The sequence below is a fragment of the Notamacropus eugenii genome, chromosome 1 (assembly GCF_028372415.1).
Source record: "Notamacropus eugenii isolate mMacEug1 chromosome 1, mMacEug1.pri_v2, whole genome shotgun sequence".
Lineage (NCBI taxonomy): Eukaryota > Metazoa > Chordata > Mammalia > Diprotodontia > Macropodidae > Notamacropus > Notamacropus eugenii.
In genome coordinates, this window is record NC_092872.1 from 89,663,475 (window position 1) to 89,682,058 (window position 18,584).

The following is an 18,584-nucleotide window of genomic DNA, read 5'->3' on the forward strand; positions in this document are numbered from 1 at the left end:
TTGAGTAGTACACAATGGGTTTACTCACTTTAGATTAAATTCCTTGTAAAGTTGGGTAGGGTCTGACCAAGTTTGAGCAGAATTAATGAAATCTCATTATCAGTAATGTCTTTCAAGAGACATTAAAATCAGGACTTTGAAAGAAGGGGACAGCTCTAAATCTCCCCCAAGACATGGCTATTAATAATCATTTCTCTCAATAAATAGAAGCAGAACCTAGGATTTTGCTACAAAGGGGGGAAATATATAAATATAAATATAAATATATATATGTATATATATATATATATATACACACACACACATATGTTGACATAGATATAGAAATAGGCATATAGCTATGAATATAAATAGATATAGTTGAATAGTCACAGATACAGATATAGACTAGATATAAGTATAAATAAAGATATAGATATATAGGTAAATATAAATAAAGGGTAATTGGAAGGGGAAGGCACTAGCAGCCAGGGCATATGCCCATTTGTTTTTGTCCCCTACACTCTTCATTTTGATCTACAACTTAGTACCCAGAAATTGCCAAGCCTCCAATAGTCAGTCACCACCTCTCCCGTCCTCTGGCCCTTCCCACATGGCCAGTTATGTGTATTGCAATGAGCAGCCCTCTTCCACCTGTCCCCCTCTCCACCTTTTCAGGTTTAAAATCATTCCAGGAAATACTTATCTTAGAAGAACCAAGATGTTAACTCCAACTCCAAGCTGCTACCTAACTATCTCCACCTCACTCCAGTCCCACAGGACCACCCAAGTTCTGCTCTTAAGAATCTGTCATCTTATCTACTGCAATAGCCTCTGATCTGGCTTCCCTGCCTCAAAATTCTTCACCCTTCCAATTTCTCTTATATTGCCAATAGAGTAATCATGAGACAGAGCTCTGATAACAGCATTCCCTCCCTCAAAAATCTTCAATGATTCCCCACTACCTATAAAATAAAGTCCTAAGTCTTTAGCCTAATATTCAGAGTGGAATTTCAATCCATCTTTCTAGCCTTTTCTTCCTTCATTCCTCAATTAAGTCTCTATACTTTGGTCAATTTGTAGTACTTGATATTCTGGAACATGGATCACATTTCCCACCTCTGAGAGACTGATCATGCAATTTCTTCCACCTATAATTCTCTTTTCCTTGTCTCTTCCCCTTTCCCAGTCTTTACTTGTCAAAATCTTACCCATCCTTCAGTGTCAATTATCTTAGCCAAACAAGGGATAGATGCAATTAAATTACATAAAATTACAGAGTTTTTGCACAAACAAAAAAAAAATAATTTATCTAGATGAAAAGAGATGCAGTCTACTGGGGGGAAATCTTTGTATACAGTATCTCTGATAGGAGTTTGGTATCCAAGATATATTGACAACTAAGAAAAAGTCTAAGATCAAAAATCATTCCCAAAAGACAATAGGGCAAAGAATATAAACAAATAATTCTCAAAAGAATTGCAAGCTATTAATTATATGAAAGAATGTTCCAAATCACTAATAATGAGACATGCACATCAAAACAATCTTGGGGTTTCAATTTACACCAAGTGTATGAAAAGATGAAAAAAGATGAGAACAGTTAATTTGGATTGTAAAGAAAAATGTCTTGAGAAGGTACAATATTCTTCTAACAGAGAAGTGATGGATATAATATGATGTAAAATTATAGGTACAGGTATAGGTACAGATATGTAGGGGTATGGCTGATGCAAGAATTAAATTACCCTAATGATATACATATACACATACATATATGTTTACATATATGCATTATGTATATACACCCCTATGTGTGTGTGTGTTTGCTACAAAGGTTTTGGGTTTTTTTTACTTTTTTCAATAAGTGGTGGGTGGGAAGGAGAGAAAATAAATACTTGCAAATTGAAAAAAAATTAAAATTTTTTTTTAATTACCAATGCTACAAGGAAAGTGGAAAATAGGAACACTAATGCTTTGTAGGTAGAGCTGAAAATTAGTACAACTATTCTGGAAAGCAATTTGGAATAATAAAAAAAGGCTAGAATATCCATCCCCTTTAAGCAATGAATTGCAATGGTAGGTTTATACCCTAAAGAAGTTATTGATTTAAAAAAAGACTCTATATATACCAAAATGTTTAAAATAGCACTTCTGTGACAGGAAAGAATGAGAAACAAAGTATATCCTCACCAACTAGGGAATAGCTAAAACAGTCATGGTACACTAAATGCAATGAAATCACTATCTCATAAGAAATGATGAAAATGATGAATACAGAGAAGCATAGAAAGACTTACATGAACTGATCCAAAGTGAAATAAGCAGAGCCAGGAAAATAATATAGATGAAGACTACAACAATGTAAATGGAAAGAACAGTGAACTAAAATATTGAAAATGACTGTTGTTAAATTATAAAGAATAAGCTTGGCCCCAAAGGAAAGGTATGAGAAAATACATTCAAATTTTGCAAGGTTGGAGTGGTAGAGGGAGTCCAAGGGTATGAAAAGTTGCATATAATGACAGAATTTTTCAATATGTTGATTGATTTTGCTGACTCTCTTCTTCTTTCACTTTTTTCTTTTAAAAAATTATTTGTTATAAATGATGTTTAGTGGGGCAAGTATTGGGGAAAATTCAAGCAATATGATGATAAAAGATATCAATAAAAATCTATTTTTTAAAAAGTTTTGGAACTATCCTTAAAATTTAATTGACTCAAGGGACTAAGAATGGTGCTGTTGAGAAAACTCCATGATTTTTTTAAAATAGTATAAGTAGCTCCAGCTACCCTTCCTATCCCAGGCTACAACAAAGGCCCTAAAGCATGACTAACACCAGAGGATCAATGCTAGGAAGCTGTGTTCAGCTAAATTAACTATATTCTCAATGAATATCCTTGCCCTGTTCAGAAGGTTTTTACCTTAATATGGATAAATAAGACCTGAATTTTAATCCTGCCTTAGTTACTCGCTGTGTGAACCTAAAAATGTCATTTCTCCTCTCTCAGCATGTTTCCTCATCTGTAAAATGGGCATAATAATTGTACCTACCTCACAGGGTTGTTGTAAGGATCAAATAAGATAACTTGAGCACTTTGCTAACGTTAAAGCATTATATAAAGGCTAGCTATTATTATCATTATTAATATTATATAAAGCTCCTCTTGCTGTTTGATAACTACCAGGTATCAACTTCCTTCCAACCTCAACCATGAACCACTGACTTGGCCCGATTGCTACAGAATACAAGAGAGGAGGGAATAAGTGAAAGGAAAGAGGAAGGTTAAGAATAAAGGGGCATCAACATTCTAATGGCTCCAAAATTTCCTTTGGTAGTTCTAAAATGAGAAAATAAAAAGAATAGTATCCAAACTCTCTTTGAAAACAGCTATCTAAGCTAGGCTTACGCAATTAAGAAAATCAATCAAGACCAACACAAATTAGAGCAAACCATGTAAATCCACTTATGAATGCAGTATCTCAGCACATTTGATTAAGGCTGCAGGGATCAGCCCACTTGAACTTAGATTTTAATGAATGTCCAAAACTTGCTGACATAGGTCTTACAGAGACAACAAAGTGGAAGCCCACAGGTCAGATACGCCTCTCTTGATGAGCTAATGTCATATGCTATTAGGAGTTCCAGGCACAGTGTTCTTACACTGTTGTCATTGCTTGGAGAGGTACGAAGTGTGAAAAAGGAGACAAAGCCTCAGACTCCTACCTAACTACTAATTTACATGGGCAGAAAAGCCCCCTGATACTGTTTAATCATCACATAGGTAAAAGTTACTGTCATAACAGCCAAGTCCTTTCAGCTCCCTATAACCTCAAAAAATTATACCCTGGATGCTGCCAATTTCCCTTGTCAGTTTCTCACAGCTCAATCCAAGAGCACTTATTAAGTACCTACAAAGTACCTACACTATGACAGGGGGTGGGAATACAGAGACAAAATCTGGTCTCAAAAAAAAAAAGACCTTAGATTCTGCTGGAGGTAGGGAGGTGAGACACATGTAAATATAAGTGTGTAAAATATCACTGAAGAGGGAAAGCCTGAACAACTAGGAAACCAGTTAACTCTTCCAACCTCAGGCTGCTTTGAGCTACAACCAAGGTTCAGCATCCCATACCAGTGCTTCCCACTTTCAAAGCCCTGATTCCAACCATTTTTTCACTTAGAAATGAGACATTCTTTTCATGATATCTCTCAGATATTTACACATGTACTATTCCCTTGTCCCTTCACTTTCCAATTAGGTACTTAATACAGCTTGGATTCTTTTGCCACCACATAATAATTTACACAGAACACTTAATTAGCTTCTTAGATAAAAATAACATGTAATTTGTTTGGTAATTATATGTTTCTGAAACTACTGAAAGCAACTCATTACAGGAATTTGGTGCACTTAGAATAGATTACCTTAATTCTATTTTCTGTTTATCCAATTATATCCGTCGGTCTTAATTGTATTGTAAATTGTGTTGAGCTAGAAGGTGACTATGAAACCCTCATTCCTTTGAATTTCATGGTTGATTCACATATGTGATATATCCCTTCTAGGCACAGAATCGGTGTGGTGAAAACCAGGATTGATGATGTTATGGCCAGCTATGTTGGGCATCAAGGTGACCGATGAGGAAGATTTTAGGTATGAAGCCTCCTCCAGTTCAGGAAGTGACCCATGGACCAATATTCTAAGCCAAAGAAGCAATCCTGAAATATCTACAATCTTTTAAAATCTCTCTTTAATTCCAATCAAAGTATCTTCTAGGTAAAAAAAATGTAACATAGAACCTTCTAGTGAATTCTCCTTTTGCCATGTAAACTATGACTAACATTATTCTCTCAAACAAGTATTTGTTGAGAAAAGGGGTGCAAGGCCACAGAATTTACAAAGCAGAAGATGTGATCTCTTCCCTCAAGGGTCTTACAAACTTGAGGGAACAAAACTAGGAAACATGAATGAAGTAGAACAATCAAGTCACCATGTGATAGTGAACATGAACAAAGGGATTTCACTTACAGAAATCAGAAATTGTGAACCAAAATAACAAGAGAAGACTCCACATTAAAAAAAAAAAAAAGGTAAAATCTAAGCTCTACCTCAAAGAAAAGTGAGGTTTCGCATAATCAAAGAAGAATATAGATGGTGTTCTGGGAGGTATGAACTGCATGGGCTAAGTTTTGGAGACAAGAATGATCATGGCATGTAGCAGAAATGAAGAAGGAAAGATCTTGATTTTACAAGAAGGTTCATCTTAGGGAACAGAAGGAAAGTAAATTTAGAGTGGTAGATTAAAGTTAAAGAAGGCCTTCAAAAATACTCGTAACTATTTGGATTTGATTCAATATGCAATAGGAAGCCATTGTTTGTTCTGATAAGATGGAATATCATTGAAAAGGAGTTTTAGGCTTTTTATTTTGACTTTGAGATTTGGGGCTTGTTTGTCTGTTTGTTTGTTTTGGTCTGTGATTTCTTTCAATTTTATTTTATTTATTTTCAGTGTTCTACAATCACTACCATATAACTTAGATTTCTTTTCCCTCCTTCCCCCTCCTTCCCCCCTACTTCCCCCTTCTGTCCCCAAGACAGCATACAATTTTATATAGGTTCTACACATACATTCCTATTAAATACATTTTCACCAAAGTCATGTTGCAACAGAAGAATTAAAATGAATGAGAGAAATCATATAACAAACCAAAACATAATACAAAAGAAAATGCTCTGTTACATTCTGCAATAGAATTCCATGATTTTTTTCTCTGGATGTGGAAGGCATTTTGCCTTAAAAGACCACTGGGAATTTTTTAAGTCCTTGCATTGCAACGAAGTTCTAAGTGTACCAGATAAAATCCTTATACACCGTGATTGTTGCTGTGTACAAAGTTCTCCTGGTTCTGCTCCTTTTGCTCAGCATCCGATCATCTAAGTCTTTCCAGGTTTCTCTGAAGTCATCCTGTTCATCATTTCTTATAGCACAATAGTATTCCATTACATTCATGTACCACAATTTATTCGGCCATTCCCCAGTGGAAGGGCATCCACCTGATTTCCAGTTTTTGGCAACTACAAAGAGTGTTACTCTAAATATTTTTGTACATGTGGGATCCTTTCCCATTTTTATGATGTCTTGGGGATACAGTCCTAGAAATAGTATTGCTGTGTCAAAGGGTATGCACATTTTTGTAGCCCTTTGGGATAGTTCCAAATTGCTCTCCAGAATGGTTGGATCAGCTCACAACTCCACTAATAATGAATTAGTGTTCCAACTCTCCCACATCTTCTCCAACATTTATCATCTTCCTGTTTTGTCATGTTAGCCAATCTGATAGATGTGATATGGTTGGTACCTCAGAGTCATTTTGATTTGCATCTCTCTAATCAATAGTGATTCTGAGCATTTTTTCACATAGCAATAGATAGCTTTAATTTCTTCCTCTGAAAACTGCCTGTTCATATCCTTTGACCATTTATCAATTGGGGATTGATCCATGATTTCTTTTGCATCATGGCTAATATGGAAATATGTTTTGTTTGACTTCACATGTATAATCCATATCAAATTGCTTGTCTTCTCAAGGAAAGCAGAAGGGAAAGAAAGAGTATAGAACTCAAAATTTAAAAAAAACAAATGTTAAAAAATTTTACATAGAATTGAGAAAAATATTTTTTTAAGTACATTAGATGGGGAAAAAAGGAAAAGAGTTTTTGGAAAACTAGTCTGGCAGGAGGGTGCACAGGAACTCAAATAACTAAATCAGAGGAGTATTGGATTTCTAAATTGAGGATCTCTGGTTCAAATCACTTTTCTGATGGAGGCCATTTTGGAGAGGTAGAGTAGAAAGAAAAATGAATTAGGAGACAAGAGAACTCAATTTTATTTCAAGCTCTTCCACCAAATAACTGTGTGATATTAGGGGGTCACTTTTCCTTCCTGAGCCTTAGCTATATAAGCCAGATATTCAGCCAGGCCTGGAATATTTTGCACAAAACTGTTCTAATTGTGGAGAGAATTCTGAAGCAACACTGAATACTTGAAGTAATGATGGGGTTTGAGAGAACTTGGAAGAGGAAAGAGATATTCTTCCTTCCATCTCTGAGGGGGATACTCTGGAGGGGATACTCTCTTTAGGCCAGTTCCAGGGAGGAGAAAGTGAAAGACTCTTGTAGACATGTAGGTGAAACTGGTTCCTCATTTCCAGCTGATTTCCAGCTTGCCCATCTAGAAACTTTGAAGAATTTCATCTTGGATGAATTTGCTGTCTCTCCCTTTGTTGAATGCCATTTCATTTCATTCCCATCCAAAGAGTTTTTCATTCTTGTGTATTTACTGATATTTGCTAACATGTAGAACATTTCTAATTTCTGTTTGCCATCTGCTTGAATCAGTGGATTTACTTGCTTTTTATTATTTGTGATGGGGTTTCATGTAGCCAGAGTTTGATGGGAAGCTGGTGGTTGAAATTTTAAGGAAATTCCTTCCTTAAGAGATAGTAGCCAGGAAAGTGTCTTTTTGGTTCAAATCCATTATGTTCCTAGACTAAGAAGGAAGGAAGCAAGTATTTGTGGCAGGTAGGTAGTGTAGTGGATGGAACACTGTGCCTGCATTCAGGAAACCTTGAATTCAAAACTGGCCTCAGATACTTACTAGTTTTGTGACTCTAGGCAAGTCACTTAACCCTGTTTGCCTCAGTTTTCTCTTCTGTAAAATGACTAGAGAAGGAAATGGCAAACTCTAAATGGGGTCATGACATGGGAGTCAGACATACCTGAACAACAAAAACAAGCGAGTATTTAATTTCTTATAGGTAGTTAGCACTTTAAAAATATATCATTTGATCTTTACTACAGCCCTGGTGGGTTCTATTGTAATCCTTATTTTACAGATGAAAGAAACTGAGACAGACAAAGATTGTCTTGCTCAGGGTCACACAGCTAAGTGTCTGATTTCAACTCAGGTCTTTCTTACTTCTAACTCAGAGTTCTATCCACTTCATTTGCTTACCTAAATATTTAAGAGAGGTAGATAGATATAATTCTAGATCAATATCTCTCTCTCTATGGAGAACAGAGCAGGCAGCCTCATGACCCCTTTTTCTGTCCCCCTCAAGGTAGGAAATGCAGCCACTCTTGGAGAGAGATGAGCAAGATTCTAGAGATACCTATCAATGCTTCCTTATGAAATGTCAGCCTCCAAATTTAGACATTTCATTTGGATATACATAACCAACAGAACATACTTAACAGCTATAAAATGAAGGTGCTGAATTAGATGACTTGAGGGACAACATGATGTAGTGGAGAGAATATCAAATTTGGAATCAGAGAACTTAGATCCAAATGCCCAGTTCTGCTACTTAGTGACTTTTGGGTAAGGCCCTTTCCAGGCCTGTAAAATGAGTGAATTTCAGCTAGATGACTTCTAATATGCCTTTCTACTATATGTTGACTAGCACATGTATATGTGCGTGTCTCTGTGTGCGTGCATGTGTGTGTGTATGTGTACGTACTACAGATCATATCAGAGTTTTCTGTGGCTGAGATATCCATTCAAAACCAAAGGAATATAAATGCTGATGATTCAGGACCAGGCTTTTGCTGACAGCACCATGTCCATGGTGATCTTCAACTTGTCATTCAAACCCAAGTTAAAAAATGACAGTGTAGCCAGATAAGCCAGCCAGGGTCCAGCCCACTCAGAAATCCTCTCGAAGAGAGCATGGCAACACAGGACATTCCTACTCTGACACAGACTTTCTCAGTTTTAGATCACTGCCAGCAAATCAAGAAACCTGGCATTTCTAAATATAGATTCATATATTGGTACAGCTGAAAGGGACCTTAGAGATTAGCTAGTCTAACATTATCTGTCATTTTCTAGAAGAAGAAACTAAAGCTTAAAAAAAGTCAAATGATTTTTCTGAGGTCATACAGCTGGGACTTGAGTTCTGCTTTCATGATGCCTGGTCTAGAGTTCTACGTCAAAGTTCCACAAAATTAATGGCAAGATCAGCTATAATTAGATCTAAACACCTTGATCTGGGCAAATTCTAATTTGCTTTATTTGGTATTGATCACTCTTCCTCAAACATCAGAGTAGCATCCATGAAAAGAAAAAGCAGAGGTCCTTTGGTAGACAGGTCTATCCTACCTTTCCCCACCCTCTGTCCCCTTGCACTGAGACTAAGATCTGAATGTGTCTTATGCTCTATTTGTATAAAAGCCCACACAGCATCAAACCTAAAGTAAGATCAGACTGAGGGACTTTTGATAGCAAAATCTCTTGAAAGTGCACAGATTTTTTTCAAGCATTTCTGATTCTGCCTGGGCAACATACACATAATTTTCATTAGAACCATGTAATTTTAGATCTTTAAAGGATGTTAGAAATAATGTGAATGCCATCCTCCTGCATTTTATAAATCATAGAGCTAGAATAACAAAATTACTAATTCTAAGAGTTGAAAAAGGCCTCAGAAGTAATTTAGTGCAAAATAGAGCTAAATAAGAATCCCCTCTAAGGCATGATGGAAAAGTGGTCACCCAGCCCTGGTAGGAATACTTCCAGTGGTGGCAGGTCACTCCTCCTCACCTCATGAGGCAAACCATTTGGCTTGTTATAATGGTAAGGGAATTTGAAGATCTTCCCTGGCCCTTAATAGGCCCATGTGACCTGCTTTGAGCTATGACCCATCCCACAGCTTGAGTCACATGAAGCCCATCATGGCAGAAGCTTGCTGAATGGGTGCAGCAGGAAGGGAGAATGAGGTGGAGCTGAGAGAGAGGTAGCAGGTAGAGCAGCTAGCCTGGTGAGAGAGGGAGCTTGTTTGTGGGAAGGCCTGATAGAAGGCTTGGGAATGGAAGTCCTCCCTCTGTTGGCAATGTGTACAAACTTCCTTTCTAAATGGTGGAATTGGCTTTCTGATATCTGAATAAATATCTTGGTTCTGTTTTTGAGGAAGAAAGTTTATATTCTGTGAATTTACCCTGGAAATATGCCTACATATCCATAGTGGCTGTTGTGGGTATCGCATTGGCACTACACTTGTGGCCTGTTCAAAGTTTTAGTTAAGGTTTTGGTTTTTTTTCCCCTAACACAGGACCTAAATTTATTTGGCTCTTTTCATCTTCCACCCACTGCTCCTGGTTGTACACTCTGGAATCAAATCTATCTTCTAGATGATAACCACCCTTCAAAGTCTTGAAGATATTGTTCTCGTGGCCCCCTCTAAGTCTTCTCCAGGCTAAATATCTTTGACTCCTTCAACCAATTCTCCTATCCCATGATCTCAAGGCCCTTCTCCATCTTGATTGATTTTCTAGGAACACTCTTCAGTTTATCAGTGTCCCCACTAAAATATTCCCAAAACTCAACAAAATAATCCAGATACATAGTCTGATCAAAGCAAAGTGCAATGGGATTGTCATTGGCCTAATTCTGGATGGGATGTCTTTCTGAATGCAGCAGCAGGCCTCACTGGCCTTTTTTAACTACCACATCATTCTGTTGATTCAGACTGAGCTAGCAATTTAACAAAAACCACATACCTTTTTCAGAAGAAATGCACTGTAGCCATATCTCTCAATCTTGCACTTGTGAAATTGATTATTTAAAGGAGGAATTCTTAACCTGAACCTAATAAACTTATTTTATGTGTGTGCATATATATGAATGTATGTATACATACACATAAATATATATGAGTATATGTGTATAAGCATGTGTGTATGTATCTATGCATGTGTATATGAATATGTATATGTACAATTTTGTTGTTCAACCACAACAACATATACATATAAGCGTATGAACGTATATATGTGATGTTTTTCAGTCATTTTAGTCATGTCTGATTCTATATGACCCCATTTGACATTTTCTTACCAAAGATACTGGAGTGGTTCATCATTTTCTTCTCTGGATCATTTTACAAATGAGGAAACTGAGGCACAAAAAGTTTAAGTGATTTGCTCAGAGTCATATAGGTAATAAGTGCTTGAGGTCAGATTTTAACTCAGAAAGATGAGTTTTCCCAAATCCAGACCTGGTACTCTATCCACTGCACCACCTAGCTACTCTCTGTCTCTCTCTGTCTCTCTCTCTCTCTCTGTATAAGTATATGTAACTATACGCATATATAAGCAATTTATATATAATTTTATACAAAATGTTTTAATATATTTTAATAAAAACAAAATCTTTTTTTATAAATGTATATATGACATTTTATATATGTGCAGATGAATGTAGTTTGTATATAGTTATGAATACATAATATAAATATAAACATACACACACACACACACACACACATATATATGTATGTACGCACTCAACTTGATAGCTGTGTTTCAATATAATTGGCTTCTTTTGTAACCCAATACATTTTATTTTTTACACTTGACAAAGTTATTCTGAGAAGGGGTCTATAGGCTTTCTCAGATTGCAAAGGTATTAGGCCCCCGGTTGAAGAAGTAAGACCATCTTTATTCTGATCAACTTTTGCCTTATTAAATTCAGCCCATCTTTTTTATCCAGTCCAGATTATAAGGATTCAGCATGGTACAGAGCACTGAATTTGAAGTAAAGAACGTTGAGGTCAGACCCCAGCTATGCCACTATGCCCTCTTTGTGATCCTAAATTAGTCACTGATCTTTAAAATGATGGAATTGAATTAGATGAGCTCTAGGATCAGAGATCTAGAGTAAGAAGGAACCTCAGAGACCAATTAGTCAAATCCTTTTATGGAGATAATCATATCTAGTTCATGGAAAACTTAGAACTGGAACTCAATTACATGATCCATTTGTGCAAGGTATTGTCCCTTCATGAAGAAATCAAAGATTGGTGCAATCATTTCCACTGTTAAAGAATTTACAATTTAATGGTAAAAAACAAAAATTTTTAAAAAGCCATGTACACATACTGACTATAGTCCCCTTGAGTGGATTATATTGACTTCCAAATAAAATGTAATCTCCTGGTCCTGGCATTCAAGACGACTAGACTAACTGGCTTCAACCTGCTTTTCTAGCCTTAGCTCAACAAAATTCCCTTCACATTCAACTCTAGACAAACCTGACTATTTCTTTGTGTCCAGCAGTCCAAGGGCTTAGGAAAAGCCTTCTGGAAGAAGAGATATGGACTCAATGATACCTGGAGATCTCTGTTAACCCTAAAACTATTGGACAGAAGAGGGAGACAATCCATGTCAGAGCTCCTTCCAACTGTCCTTTTAGATAAACCAGAACATATGAATTCTTTTATCATAGGTTGAGAGGCTTCGTGGAGTGTGGATGAAGAACTGACCTTGGAGTCAGGAAGACCTAAGTTCAAGATCTTCTTCATACACATACTGGTCAAGTCATCTAACTCCTTTGCCCCTGGCACTTCTTTCAGATTATTCATTGAAAGTATATAAATTTATAAATTGAAAAGAAATCGCAAATCTGCTTTGCTGGAAGTTGTCTTCAGCAGAAACTCCTTATATAATGACGATTTCAGAGGTGTAGTCAAACATAAGCACACGCACACACATACACATCAGGGATCTGAAGAGATAGGGGAGATAATATTTATCCCTAGGTAAAGAAAGGATTGGTTTGGCCAACCCCATATGAGATTTACTCTGGACAAACAAGGCTTTCCTTCCTCCCTCCTTCCCTACTTCCTGATTTTGACTGTATGATCTAATACTGACTCTCTTGTGTAGTTTTTCCAGGCACCTAACAACCAGTAGCATCTCTAGCTCTTCATTCTCTCCAATCCTTTCCCTTTATTCTATCTCATGTTTATTTCTCCCACAGGAAAAATGAGGTCAATGCAAGTGGATGAGGAAAAAACACTAAATAAAAAGTCAAAAACATTGTCCTTTGCATAGTGATTTTTTTAAAGCTTGTTTTCAGTTAAAGGCTAAAACAAAAGAAAGTACGGCAGTACCTGGATTCTCTTTCACTGACTGTCCTGATTTTAAACCATCTTCCACATAGCAGCCGAATCAATATTCTTAAAGCATAAATAAGTCTGATCATATTTCTCCCCTGCTCAATGAGCTGCAGTGGCTCCCTATTACCTTCAGGAGGCAAGTCCATCAAGCATGGAAAACACCTCACAATCTCACTGAAGTCTATCTTTCCAGGTTTCATACATTCTACTGGCTAGACAAACAGCACTATGTCCCTCGTCCAGGATGTTCAATCAGTTGGTATATTCCACAGGCATTGGCTGCCTAGAATGCACTGCCTCTTCATCTCTGGGTTCCTTCAAGGCTCAGCTCAAGTGCCACCTTGTACATGAAGCTAATTCTTATCCCTCCAGATGGTAGTGCCCTGTACCCAGTGAAATGACTGTGCTTACTTTGTATATGTTTGGGGTTCATACTATCCCACACTCTTGCTTCAGGGGTGAATGAAAAGAATGAAATGTTCCTTGAAGTCAGGAACTGTTTTATGATTTTTCTTCTATATGACCAATGCCTGGCACATAGTAATCAATTAAAAAATCCTCATTGAATAAATAAGTTGCTACATCAGGTCAAACTCAAAACCATCATCTCCTCTGAACACTAGCTATTTGTCTCAATTTTTTAATGCTTCTGTGGGCATACATTTAAGTTGATCCTATAAATTTCCATTACTCCCCATATTAAAATATAAGCTTCTTACATTCAGATTTCCAAAGTGCTTTATGCAATGGAGAGCTTCAATGAGGTTGGAAGCAAGAGAACCATGAAAGTGAAAGAACTTTAAATCTTTCATTTAAGATTGGTGAGCAACTCAATGGTGAGGGGAGGAGGAAGCAAATAAAAAAAGGTTTACTAGACTTTTGAGTCTCTCCTTGTTCCTATAAATATTCTCTAATCCTTGGCCACTCTGTAACAATAAGAAATACAAAAGTCTAACTACCTAGAAAGAGTTTCTGAGGACTCAGCACTTCCCCCTTCCTTCTATTCTTCCTGTTAGATCAGATCCACTCAGTCAGGTTAACAATCAAGTTTTCAGCACACACAATGTACAAAAATGGCATGGAAACCTTGTACTACATCAAACCATGGAGATGATGGGGCCCTTGAAGGCTATGCAGTGGGGCTTCATCTCTGTGTAAGTAGTACCAGTGCTAACTTGGTCTGATCAACCATCATCAGATGCACTGCAGTGTGTAGTGATGTAATCTTGATCTTCTTTGAGAATGAAGGACAACGAAGCTTGTTATCTAATGGGGAAGACAACACACAAAAATAGGCAGGAAAGGTGGGGGAGGGACACCAAGGGCTACTGTACATCTCTAGGAGTTGAAACTAGGCAGAATAGCTAGTGCAAAGTGAAGTGAGCCCAGAGTCCAGTTTCAGTCGTCTATAAAGGAAGGCATTGGGAGGAGTTTGGAGTCAAGAAAACATGCACTCAAACTCCACCTCAGATACTTAGTAGTTGTGTGACCCTGAACAAATCACATAACTATCAAGAGCTCAAGGCAGAACTCCTGGCTCAGTTTCTTTTCCTTGAAAAAAAGGGATGTAACTGCAGCTATGCTGGGATTCTGGTACAGATAAGCATTCATTTTTAGCTTTAGATTTTAAATTGCACACTACTACAAGTTCAGCCACTGACACCAATCTTGGATTGGGAAGGGGTGATATTTCAGGACCTAAATGGCTCCAACAGAGATATCTCCAAACCTAAATGAGACTTAAAAGATTGTTTGACTGGGCATCCTAAACTTACAAATTTGATTGGCATGCTTGTGCACTCGAATAAATGCCAAAAGGTCAAGAATAAGAGCCAGGCTCAAGATCCAACAGAATTTATAGGGTCATTGGGATAATGGGCAAGTCCTGAACCTCTGATACCGGGGATCAGTCAGAGAGTGTGATGATACCTGAAAAAGTGATAGGACAAAATTCACTATTGCCTGTGCTTCCAAAGTGGTGCCTGTGGAAATATGACCTAAGTGCCAGCTGCCTTCAGGGACTATCAAAAGAGGAGCTGAGGCTGAACAAAGAGAAATTTCCAAGAAATATTAGTCTCCTAAAGGGTTCAAGATAGGCTTGCCATTTCCAAGACTTCCAGTGCAGGGGCTGCTGACCTTTGGCCCAGTGATATAAATACCAGTCAACTGGGAGGAAAAGACTGCCAATAGCAAAGGGTAATGTCCTTGTTGTATATCAATGGTTTCTCTCCTTATTGTGTTTGACTGGATGTTCTCTTGGGCCTATGGCCAATGCAGAGAATATGGATTCAAGCACTGACTGATTCTGGTACCTCAAAAAATTGTACTGGCTGCACCTTAGTGGGGAATTGGTGTGTGTCCCATCCCAAGGTGAGTCATCACAGATGAAGAATCACAGGGTCATAGATCTGGAGGTCAAATGATGACCTAGCCCAAACCCTTCCATCTTTGAAAGGAATAAAGAGGCCCAAAGAAGTTAATTGACTTGCAAAATATCACACAGATTGTAAGTGGCAGAGGTAGAATTCAAATTTGAGTTTCTACTACACCATATTACTTCCCTTTAGAGGATTTTTGGGAGGAGAGATGATGTGGCAAAAAAACCATTCCACTGACCTGGTAGACAGGGTAGGTGAAGGTAGGGGTAGGGAGGTGGGAAAGGTCATCTGTCAGGTGAGTTTCAGAGATAATCAACAGGGTCTCCACATGAAAATCATTTGATCTAGAATATTTCAGATAACACAATCCCTGTTTTGATTGAAGATTAGATCAAAATATTTGCCCTAAACTTGGCTTACAGGGAAGAAGACTCATCGAATCTCAGAATCTCTCTTGAAATAACAGCCAAAAACATGAGTCAAGCATGAACAACAGTTTCCTCTCAGTGGCAAATGTACTTCATTTAGAAGAAAACCCCAGGAGACAGCTGACTATTAAAGTCTTTGCCCATAGGTAGGGAAAGTATGATAATACTGATGATGATGGTGGTGACGATGATGATGATAACTCCTTTAGAGTCTAATCCATAATCTATCCAGTGAAGGAAAGAAAATGGAAAATGACAGCTGTGAATCCCCATCAGTAACCCTGAACAGCTTCTGCACTGGACTCTGACAATGGCACAAGTTGGATTAACACCCTGATCAGTATGACATGACCACTCCTAAAAGCAAACAAAAAAAAGAAATAGACAAGATGACTAGCCCTATTCGAAACCATCATGTGTTTCATCTCAATATGGAAGTCAACAAGGCAAGTGGTCTTTTTTCATAACAACAAGGCAAGATATACTAGAACAAATCAGAAATACCCACGCCCCACTTGCAGGAAATGTTTCAATACAGATGGAGTTTAGCAGTTGACTAAAGCAAGCAAACCACTCCTATTCAGGAAATGGACTGAATGTATGAATACCTTCATTATATATCATAATTTCAAAATAAAGTTAGAACTAGATTTCATCAATTATAACAAAAGACTTCATATTACTTTCTGTCAGTGATACTCTCAGCTCTAAGTAACGTTACAATGTATTACCAATTACTGCAGGGCAGCTATAAGAAATCACCTCATCTCTAATTACAGATTAGGTGAAATGATTAAAATCTAAAGTGGGAAAAAATGGAGAATCTGAAGTCACAAAAAAAAATTTCACTTCATATTAATTCCAAAAAATATACCTATTAACAAAGTAGATGACAAAATAATAATGATATTTCAAATGATTCCAAAAAGAAAATGGATATAGCCTGGAATTTCACAAAGACCTTTTTGAGTTTGTGAAAGGATTCCAACACTAGTTGGATCACTAGATCAATTGAACCAAAAGCTAGAATTTGCCATATTAGGAATGAATGAGTAATCTCACAACTTTTGACAAAAAGGGCAAAAACGTTTCAAGGTTTGCATACAACAGTAAACCTGGCAGCCACTACCACAGTAAGAACAATAGGAGAAAAGGCAGTGCTATCAAGGAATAACCCCAAGGACAGGAATCAAACATCATCATGGCAGAAATTCCTTGAGAACCCTTTTGGAGACCTGTGGAAAGGTACTGGAAAAGTGTATAAATATCTGTTTGGTTTTTTTTAATTCTCAGAACAGTATTCCCTAACTAAATGGAAAAAAATAATAGAATCTGGGAAAAAATGTAAAGCCAAAATTCTAATGATCCACAGTTAGATACAAAACTCAAAGGGTTAAGGTAATACAATGAACACAAACAGTACAAAGGACAAAATACACAATTTGACATCATCAAAAACTTGACCATACAGGCTTGAGAAGTAAAGGAATCAGAAGACAGAGACAGGATTCTTGAAGAAAGAGAATGTTGATAATTTCTGGTCTGAAATTTGCTGTTCTATATAGTCCCAAGATGTCCAACACAATGAAAATGTAAATTAGATAAAAGGAGAAACAGAAAAGTCATGTACAATTAATATAATGAAGCACAGATAGTTATCAAGAGAAATCAGTGAACCTCTAGTTTCTGCGCCAAACTGGAAGGCAGTAAGAACAGATAAGAGCCATAGTTATTGGCTCGTAATTACTTGTCATCTGTTTTGTTAACAGGTACAATTTTGAGAACAAATATTAAATGAAGATTTTCTGTGACTTCAGTAATATACTCATAGCAGTGTATTGTTAGCACAGCACTTTATAAATTTCAACCTCAGATGAAACCTGATGTTACGTTTCTTAAGAGAATACATATTTAATAACAAATTGTGTAAACATCAATAACTCTCAAAATATAAGCCAATTATGTGTTTGTATGCTTTATCCAAAATATTCATAGCTTGTATCACTATAAAAAGATCTGCAAGGGCTTACAAGAAAATAGCATTTGACTGAGGAGTAAATAGGTATATGAATAAGTCCTAGAAGCACAAAAAGCAATTTATTATCAATTCAGTAATTATTGCAAAAGTCACTCAAAAGCACGATAACATTAGTATTGCCTTTATTAATTATTAATTATTCCAAAATCTTTTGCTCAATTATGTACTCATAGCTTATTCATGGATAGCAAATCTATAAAATAGACTCAGGTAAATGACAACACTAGAAAATTTTATGTTGAGTGGTAAAATTATTCCCTGTTTACAATACTCTACCAATACAATAATTTAAGGAATAAATTATATAAAATTTGTCATTTTTCAGAGAGATAGTTTAGTCTAATTATGGTTAGTCTACACTTAACTGCATTACCATCACTCCTTAATAGAATTCAAATTAAAATGACACCTTAAAGCTAATGACTTGATTTATGTGGATAACATTAATCTATGTGGTGCCACCAAAAATTACATTTAGTAACTTTCGGCAATAAGTATAAAATTCCTAACATATCCTAAAAAAAAAGAAAAAAGACTGAAGCCTTCAAGGTTAAATCAATAGATCAAATTAGACAAATGGATGAAGATATTATTTATAAACAGCTTTTTCTTCTCCAGACAAGACATATAGAACATAAAACTATCAAGAAAAAATCTGTGGCTTAATATGTTGAGACAAATTGGTATCCTGAAATACAAAAGTTTAATGGAAAGAGTACTTTTAAAACAATTAACACTTACAGAATACCAGCCTAAATGTATCAGTGTGATATTTTAAAATAATCTATGACAGATTTGG

General features: G+C 36.6%; 1 protein-coding gene and 1 long non-coding RNA gene across 5 annotated transcripts in view; one reads left to right on the forward strand and one right to left on the reverse strand.

The window, feature by feature from the left end:
• The window catches only part of LOC140504227 (uncharacterized), a 62,267-nt gene extending 57,484 nt beyond the window's left edge, over positions 1-4,783 (forward strand). For all 3 annotated transcript variants that reach the window (XR_011967012.1, XR_011967008.1, XR_011967007.1), the window contains one exon: positions 4,551-4,783. This is a non-coding gene — a long non-coding RNA (uncharacterized lncRNA). The remainder of the gene's footprint in view (positions 1-4,550) is intronic.
• The window catches only part of GRIN2A (glutamate ionotropic receptor NMDA type subunit 2A), a 506,391-nt gene that overhangs the window by 463,853 nt on the left and 23,954 nt on the right, over positions 1-18,584 (reverse strand). The window lies entirely within an intron of this gene.